The sequence below is a fragment of the Lacerta agilis genome, chromosome 6 (genome assembly GCF_009819535.1).
Source record: "Lacerta agilis isolate rLacAgi1 chromosome 6, rLacAgi1.pri, whole genome shotgun sequence".
NCBI classification, from domain to species: domain Eukaryota; kingdom Metazoa; phylum Chordata; class Lepidosauria; order Squamata; family Lacertidae; genus Lacerta; species Lacerta agilis.
Window position 1 is genome coordinate 67,083,850 of NC_046317.1, and position 9,124 is coordinate 67,092,973.

General features: G+C 41.6%; 1 protein-coding gene across 1 annotated transcript in view; it reads right to left on the reverse strand.

Annotated features, from left to right (window-relative positions):
• The window catches only part of NECAB3 (N-terminal EF-hand calcium binding protein 3), a 57,267-nt gene extending 48,428 nt beyond the window's left edge, over window positions 1-8,839 (reverse strand). The window contains exon 1 of the mRNA XM_033153285.1: window positions 8,736-8,839. The gene's annotated coding sequence lies outside the window, so the exon portion shown is untranslated. The remainder of the gene's footprint in view (window positions 1-8,735) is intronic.
• Window positions 8,840-9,124: the final 285 nt, after the last annotated feature.

Here is a 9,124-nt window from a genome sequence, read left to right on the forward strand (position 1 = left end):
TTAAGGAATAGTCTCCTAATGTATATTATATTTTCTAAGATAAAAGTCTGCCTTCTGGGATCCAATTGTGAACAGATGATACTTGTAAGTAAACTCTTTATACTTTATAGAAGACTGTGTCGTGTCTTATTTTAGGAGGAAATTAGAAGGGGGAAATACCAGTACAGTATTATTATAGAGGTTCTAGCGAACCTGAGCAAGCTATCTGCTGTGTGTGTTTAAAAAGGGGAATGAAAACTCTGCCAAGTTCTGGGACTTATTAACACAAGTTGGAATAGGATATAATAAACAATATATCCTCTCCTGCATCCCTAAACATTCCCACACTAACAGAGTATTCTCCCACCACCACCTCTGCTGCTGTTGCCATGGAAGCAGGGAGGTATTTTAATGGAGGGCTCCTGTTAAAAGCTAACCTCCTATCCACTGTGGCTACCTGCCATCTTGCTTTTCTTGAAACGTAATACCCCTGCTTTGCATCAAGACTTCATAGGGCTGGCAGGGAGCAGTGGCACAGCTGAGTCAGGCCAGTAAAGGAGCCCTTCTGAGCTCCTCGGGCACCTCAGCCAGTGAAGTGCCCAACCTGACTTACTGCTAGCACAGTGGCTGCAGGCAATCCACACAGAGGAATGTTCTAAACCCTTAATTGATGGGTGTTTTTTTTTTTTTTTTAAAAAAACTACTCTTGTTCTTCTTTACCTTGTAAACTTCGAGGCCAAAAGATGGGATATAACTATTATATAAACAAACACAAGAGGCAGCCCCAGGTGTAACTGCAGGTATGCGTTATGAGCTTTTGTGATCACAGTCTAAAAGCCACAAACACACACCAAAACCCTGGTGTGAGTTAGTACTAAGTATATAGGACAAAATCCAACCATCTCCACCTCCCAGCAGCAGAATGGATACCCTCTCCTATTATTATTGGTATTTCAGTTAACTAATTGCCTTCGAAACTACCATTTCAAGGTGATTTAAGATAATTAAAAACAGCTAAAAGCACAAATACATAAAATACATGCTTTTGATACAATCAACCATCCTTCTGGGCCGCCTTGCTGGGACGGGACTTGAAACTGCTGGGAGAGGTTGTCCAGAGTTTTGGGTCTGGTGACACCAGTATGCTGATGACACCCAGCTCTATTTCTCTTTTCCATCTGGTTTTAAACAAATTTTGTATATTATATAATTTTGATTCTCTTAATGTTTAATTGTTTTAATGGTTGTTGATTTCCTATATTTTTAAGCAATTCTTGTTTTTATCTGTAAGCCACCTTGAGTCCTGTAAGGGGGAAAGGTGGGGTATGAATAAATAGAATAATAATAATAATAATAAGTTTACACCAGCAGCTTTAACTTGCACCAGTAGCAAATTGGCAGACACTGTAAATCCTGCAAGCAAGGCATTACATACTGGCTTGTCCCCACAAGCAACCTAGCCGCTGTGTTCATACACAGGAGATAAATCATGCTGGACCTGACCAAATCAATTTCCTTGCCCAATCTGATTGTGAAGATTGCCCCTCTTACAGTGTCAGCATCAGATAACTTATCCATAAGAGACGCTTTTTATTCTCATTTGTGCAGCCCTTTCTTCACATCAGACAAGGGCAGTGAAAAGTCACTCAGACATGTTAACGTCCCATTCTAGGAAATCAGCAGCCTGCCAGCTCGAGAAACTCATTAGGAATGATCTTCATTGCACAAATACAATTCCAAGCTCTCTTCTTTCTTGGATTTCCTTTGGCGACTCCCTCCGGAGCCAGCCATCTCATCACAGCACCTCCATATTCTTCAGGCACCTTCAACTACCTTTCACAGTAACTTTTGTTGCCTGAGATTAATCTAGGTTAATTTAATCACTTCAGGGAAATTGCTTCAGACCCAGGTTGAGGCATCGTTAAGGGAACCGAAGCCACCCTAGTGCCCAAAGTGTGATATTTCAGAAGGTAAAGCACATTATTCCCGTGGCTCTTGGTGCCATTGACAGCAGGGGGTGGGGATAAAAAAACAAAACAAAAAACCCAGCTCTCAAATATGCACGAAACATTGTGTGCCGTTTGTACCTCCCCATCTCCACGCTCTCAGAGGATGAACTACAAGAAACGGCTGCTTCCACTTCCTAATCACTTACAAAAGAGCAGTCCTAGGTACTGTTATTCTGACTAAATTTAGATCTGTATTGTGACAGGTATTTCTCCTACTGCAACATTCTGCTTCCCACCAGTTCCTCTGCCACTCTATTTCTCTGAGTACAGGGTGTCTTTTGCTTTCTCTGGGACCATGACACTCCGTTGAAGAGGTCTACGAAATGTACAGGGTCCCATCCATGGCCCATCCAGGATATTCCATTCTATTCTGCCTCCCTGCTACTTTTGCATCCTGCCTGTTCCCCTAGGCAGGCAGGCAGAATTCCTTAGCCACTAAGCATGCTTTGTTCTCATTGGGCTATTCCCCCCCTCCGCAGTCATCACCCCCCCCCCATTTTAAAAACTGTACTTTCACAGAACTTGGGGTCCCCCCAAGCCTGCTGATTCCTTCCTCTTGCGCACAGATGGTGCTGTCTTGGCTACATAAGGAACCACACTCAGAGAACTGAGTTTGCTATTACCATACATTTGTACCTTGGTTGTCAAACGCCTTGGTACTCAGACGTTTTGGCTCCCAAACGCCGCAAACCCAGAAGTAAGTGTTCCAGTTTGTGAATGTTTTTTTTTTGGAAGCCGAACGTCCTCTCAGCTTCTGCGGTTTCTGATTGAGTGCAGGAAGCTCCTGCAGCCAATCGGAAGCCGCCCCTTGGTTTTTGAACCGTTGGGGAAGTTGAACAGACTCCCGGAATGGATTAAGTTCAACAAGCAAGGTACCACTGTATGAGGACTATATTGTTGCACCGCTTCTCATCTTGCCCCTCTGTCCTCCCCTCTTCTTTTCACAATGGGTGTTTGTACTGAACCATACATATTTTTTAATTTGTTCAGAGATCTGCACATCCCCATGCAGGTTGAATCTGCTATGAAATTGATGAAGCTTCAGCTTCAGGGCCCCTAATCCCGGAGAGGCCTAATCCCAGAGAGGCCCCACAAGCAACTTTAGTCCACATTGTTTGTTTGTTTGTTTGTTTTTTAAGGGTCTGGTAGACCCAATTTGAGTGCCAAAACTCAAATTAGTTATTTATTTTTTTGTTCTAATTATCACAACAATCCCGGAGTTATACAGTCAGTAGGACAGATGGTATAGAGGTATGGTGATCTGTCATGGAACAACCTCATTGAAGAAGATAACAGTGGTTACCCAGACCTCGTTGCTGGTTGCGAAGCGACCCCAAAATGTAGGTCCACCACTGTCCCCTTGAGCTTATTGCAGGCATCCCTTGAAAATTGGAAAGGGGCATGAAGCGTGATGTTATATGTAGGAAACCTGTCAAGACAGACTACATTATCTACGTGGGATGTCTAGGAAGGAATAATTTCCTTTATATTTTGGAAATCACTGGCAAGCTCATTTTTGCCTGGTCAAACTGAACATTTGAAGAATGCTTGCTATGTTGAGTGCTGAATTTCTAATGTGGGAATGGCCAGGCTTTACATGACCTCTGGCTTGAAAACCTTTTATGAATTAATCCCAAAAGACAAGGTGTGCTACTCCTGTGATGTGAGAAAGGCACTCAGCGCATGGCCGCAGGCACCCTGTCAGTCAGGGATGCCACATCTAGGTGATAAATCAGTGTTAGGTGAAGGAATTAAACCATTCTGAAAGAAGGAAAAGAGGCCCTGGATTCCTCAGCCAGCAAATTTTAAAGCATTTCAATTGCTTTTATTTCAAATGTTCATATGCCACTTTCCCACTTAAAATTCTGTGCAGTGGCTTGCAAACAAACTGTAAACTTATACAAGCTGCAGATGGCAAATGCCATATTTTTTAAAGGGGCATTTCCTCCTATGCAGAATAGAATAAGGAATTCACGTTCTACCATGATACTTGTTTGTAACACTTGCATCATGTAATGACAACATAAGCTTCCCCCATAGCTTTCCCCACCTCCTCATGTATAAATACATGTATGCAATCTACAACACATGCATTTAATTGTTTTCTTAATATTCCTTCAATTAGCAATTTATTTATTCATTAAAAAAAATATCTCCCAACCTGTATCTGAAGGTCATGGGGCAGATTGCCACAATAATAAGCAGCGTTAAGTGGAATATAACCCAGAAACACAATTTAAATAATAAAGAACACTAAAAAGTAATCTACAGTATGCTATGGTTGTTCCACATGTTCCAGTGGTGTCCCTTGGCAGAGGAGAGAGGTGGCACCTCAGTGGCAGGGCATCAGTTTTGCAAGTGGAAAGTCTTATCTTCACTCCTTGGATCTCCAGTTAGGATTGGAAATGACCCTTCTGTGAAATTCTGTAGAGAGCTGCTGCCAGCCGCTGTAGACAGTACTAATCTAGATGGATCAGTGGTGTGACTCAAAATAAGGCAACGTTTTGTCAATCACCGATTTTGAAGCAAAGCCCTGGTTATATTATGCTGTCGTGACGAAGGACCGCTTTATTTCCCAGTGCTTATTTAAGAGAGAGGCTACTCAGAAACCTTCCTAAGCTGAAAGCAGAGGATTCTCCTTCCCCGGCTTAAACTGCAAGCATTGGAGCTTGAATGCATTCATTACTGTCATCTATAAAGCGCCAGCAAAGCTCCTTCTCTGTGCAGCACCAATCTCAACCCCAAGCCAGTTGACGCAAATGGGCTAATTCCTAATGTGTCTTGAACACGTGGAGGCCAGAATCAAGAGGCTCGTTCCTCTCAGGCTTGTAGGCTAGAACAAATACCCAAAGGCAGAACTGGTTGCTGTTACAGTATATTACAGCAGCCAGTGAGACTCAGATCAAGAAGCTGAAGACAGATGGCTGCTTTAATGCTGAATGTGAGCACCTCCTTGTCCTCGAGACCACAAGGGTCAGAGAGTTCCTGCTGACCAGCTTGCTAACAGCATACATTGAGAAGTATTCCCATCAGAAGTCAAGGGAATAAACAACTACCTGACATTCAGAAAATACCTAAAGGCAGCCCTGTTTAGGGAAGTTTTTAAACTGTGACTTGTATTGTATTTTGGTATTTGTTGGAGGCTGCCCAGAGTGGCTGGGGAGACCTGGCCAGATGGGCGGGGTATAAATAAATTATTATTATTATTATTATTATTATTATTATTATTATTATTATTATTATTATTATTATTATTATTAGGATGAGAGAAGCATGGGTTGCCATGCAGTTGGATTGCTTTACTGCTAACCTCTGCATGACTCAGATTCTGGTGTTTCGCTTGCTGCAAATGACAGTATGCCATACATCAGGAAAATTCCTGACAAGTCCTGGTTTTCGGGTGTAAAAATCAGAGGGGTTAGGATGTCAGGAATTTCCCTTTTTGAAATATGGCAATACTAGCATGAGAGAAACTGCTTGGCAGATGATGGGAGGTGTGAGGGCTCACTGGGGGACACACGAATGCAGAGGTTAAAGCCTGCATGCACACTTCTTTGCAGTTTTGTCAGGCAACAAAGGGTGGGGAGGGGAGCTGAAACTGGTTTAAGAAAAGCATCACTGCAAGATGGGAATGGCTGTAATGTACAAAACTGGTGCAATAGGCATGGCCCCTGGCATAAGCAGATAAGCTCACACAAACATGTAGAGTGGCTAGAGGTGAATCTACTAGTCATATATTTGAGACCAATTGGTTTGTTTTCATTTCTTCTATTAACTCTCAACCTGTTGGGTTTGGGTCTCCTATAGTACAATAATGTCTCATGCTGTATGACTGATGGTCTAATTGTATGTAACTCCATATATCGGTGGTAGCTGCCCACCTGTTTTGATTATATCTGTTCTATGTTGTATTTATGTTTCCAAAAAAAATAAAAATAAATCAAAATGCAAAAGAAAAAAGAAAAGCATTGCTTCTCCCGGTGTATATACTCATTCTATTTTAATAAATAAATGAAAAACCCATTTCACTAAAGACAACTTGCATCAGGGTGAGGCATTTAGGATGAGATGAGAGCCAAGGGGACCTCTGGGTGCATTCAGTCTAATGCATTTTAATTCTTTTTCATCAGGGAATATAACCATTTAATGTAATTAATAAAGCATAGTTAAAAAATCTCAAAGCTAGCGCCAATAATTGTTGCCACTAACAATACAAAAAATGGAAAGGAACAAAAAAAGAAGTAATAATTTTTTTAAAAAAGGAATAAAAAGTCCCGTTCTTTCCTACAGGTATTGTATTGTTTCTGGCAGGATTTGTGATAGTTTTGAGATTTTAAACACTGTTCTGATCCAGTTCTCCAAGGTCACTCGGAACTTTTATTAAAAGAAATGAAAAACAAAATCTGACCCTGACTTGCTCCATCTGTCTTCCTTTCTCATTGAAAAATGTTTTATATGGGCATGAAATTAGTTTGCCTGGCAAAGATAAACCTGAGACCAGGTATTCACACATTTAACTGAGCAACAAGAACAGATGCTGAAATCAATTCTATGTCTCCAGTGGGCAATGGTGGTCAGGACCCAAATCCTCCTGACAGCTGAACCCTCAGGCTCCCGAGCCCTTCATCTCAGATGACACATGTTGGTGATCACTCAGGGCCAATTCACATCACTTGTCTTTTTTTATTATATACGACATTGGCACTTTTCAGTTATCCAGTTATCAGTTTAGCAGCACAGCCACAGTAAACAATACACGTGGATTTGCTTTGGGCATCCAAACACAACTGTAGCTTTTTTTCTTTTTAGGATCAAGCACCAAAAGCTGATCTGTGTTAAGATCAGTAAAATGACACCAGCTACAGCAAGCACATGCTGTGGAATATCATCTAGTCTAACCCCACAAACTGCATGGATAATTTCCCTGTCAGATATATATTTGCAAGGAGTAATCATGTACATGTGCATTGCACCACATTCAAACAATTGTACAAGTCATCAAAAAGACCAGGAAATCTCTAACTAACCACAGCTTCCCATTTCGTCCATACAGGGAGTGATTACCAGCTTTGGAACAAGACAGGATATTAAACCAGTTTGAAACTGGTTTAATATCCTGGTTGCTTCCGAAGCTGTTGACCACAATTTCCCAGTTTGGACCAAATGGGAAATGAAAGTTAACTGTAGATGTCCTGGTTTATTTACTGACTCACATGAAGGGAGGACTGAAGCATTTCTAGCTGTTTTCCTTTAGGAAGTTTGTTTCTTGTCTGGATGCTGTATATTCAAAACAAGCGAAGGGGCCAAGCTGAGACAATGCAGCAGAAAGGCCAACTATCTTACAGTGTAATTGAAGTTTCGCTGTGATGGACAAAACCTCACTGTAGTACTTAAAAGCAAGCCAATAAACAAACATCTTGCCTGCATATTTCATAGAGGGTTTACATGCCATTTAAATCTGTACTTGGACAAAAATAGCAAAGCAGATTTTGATCCATGCAATTCAAGCATACTGCTGTGAAGTTAACACACTATCTTAATTATGATCAGAGTCTGGACTATTTTTAAAACAGCTTTTAATTCCCAGGCTTACCGAGTTCCATCTTCAAGCTCCATGATGCTCCCATATCGACATAATGCATCCTTATGTAGCTCACAGACAAACTATTCTGCAGTCTCACTGGATGAAATCCTTGAGGATTTGGAGGATGACTGAATGTCATCTAGCCAAGCCTTCCCAAACCTGGTGCCCTCCATATATATTGGACTACAACTTCATTAGTCTCAGATGTCAACTGGAAGGCAGCAGGCTGAGGAATATTGATTCAGACTAATCCCAAAACATAAGGCAGGTTCTTCTACATATACCAGTTATTGTATACTTCAAAACTCAAAATACAGCAAGATGGAATAGGACTAAACCAATTTAAGTAGAATGAAATCTCATGTGTAGCACTAAGCCAAACTGCTTTAGTGAAAACATGCCAGCATGCCAGTGCCTGGAGAGGAGATTGTGGCCACTTTGTTCCTCCTCTGGTCCTGCTGCTGAAGTGAGCTAAGCCACAGTTTAGCATGTCATCCAAACCCAGGCTCGTGGTTAGTCTCCTCCTCTGTAAACAAGCAATTAGCTCTGCTTGGGGTGGCCAATCAATAGCAGTGCCACAGCAACAGGACGAGAGCCACAATTTCCTCTCTGGAAATTTGTGCATTCACACTAAGCCATGGTTTGTCTTGGCACTACATGCAATCCAGGCCACCATCTACCTAGTCATATTCTTGACTAGAATGGCATGCTTACATCTTCTGTATTGCCAAGACAAAGCTTTAAGTTCCACATCAGTTAAGTCCAGTTTATTTAAGGGCACTTTCATGAGAACAAAACAAACTGAACAGGAATTGCCTCCAACAAGTAAATTCTATCCATATTCACCTGTTCTCAGTCTGCATTGTCTACAGTGGCTTTGCAGGGTCTCAAACAAGGATCTTGCCCAGCCCTACCTTGAGATGCCAGGGATTGAATATGGGATTTTCTGTGTGCAGAGCAGATACGCTGCCTCTGAGATACAGCAAATGTCTGCATTGCATATCTGACAACTCCAATATAGAATATTATCTTTGTTATCTATATAATGCACCCATTTGCTTTAAGTGCATGCTAATCTGATATAGTGCAATGGGTGTTGGGGTGTTGGGAGGTGGAATTGAGTCTGCTTGAAATCTCCTTGTTGTTAACAGACACCTCCTTACCCTGACTGACGCCTGTCAATGCCACAGAACAACTCCCACAGTTCTTCAGAGTTGAGGATGCCATCGGCACAACAGTTCTTAAATTCTTCAAATGACAACTTCCCATCATCTACATTTGAATGAAAGAGAAGGAATAATTATACCTTTGCAGTGATGAGAGCAACATGAGTCTCTGTATGTTATTTTGTCTAATTCAGCAAGCTGTGCAACAGGAAGAGATTATGGTATAACACTGGAGCCCAGAATTCATAGAAAAACAAGGAATCTTGTGGCACCTTGAAGACTACCAGATATGTTACGGCCATCTTTGGGAAGGTGCCTGTTATGTACTGAGTTGAATAGGATCCAAACTGCAGCAGGCTGATTGGTCCTAGAACAATAGGATTGAG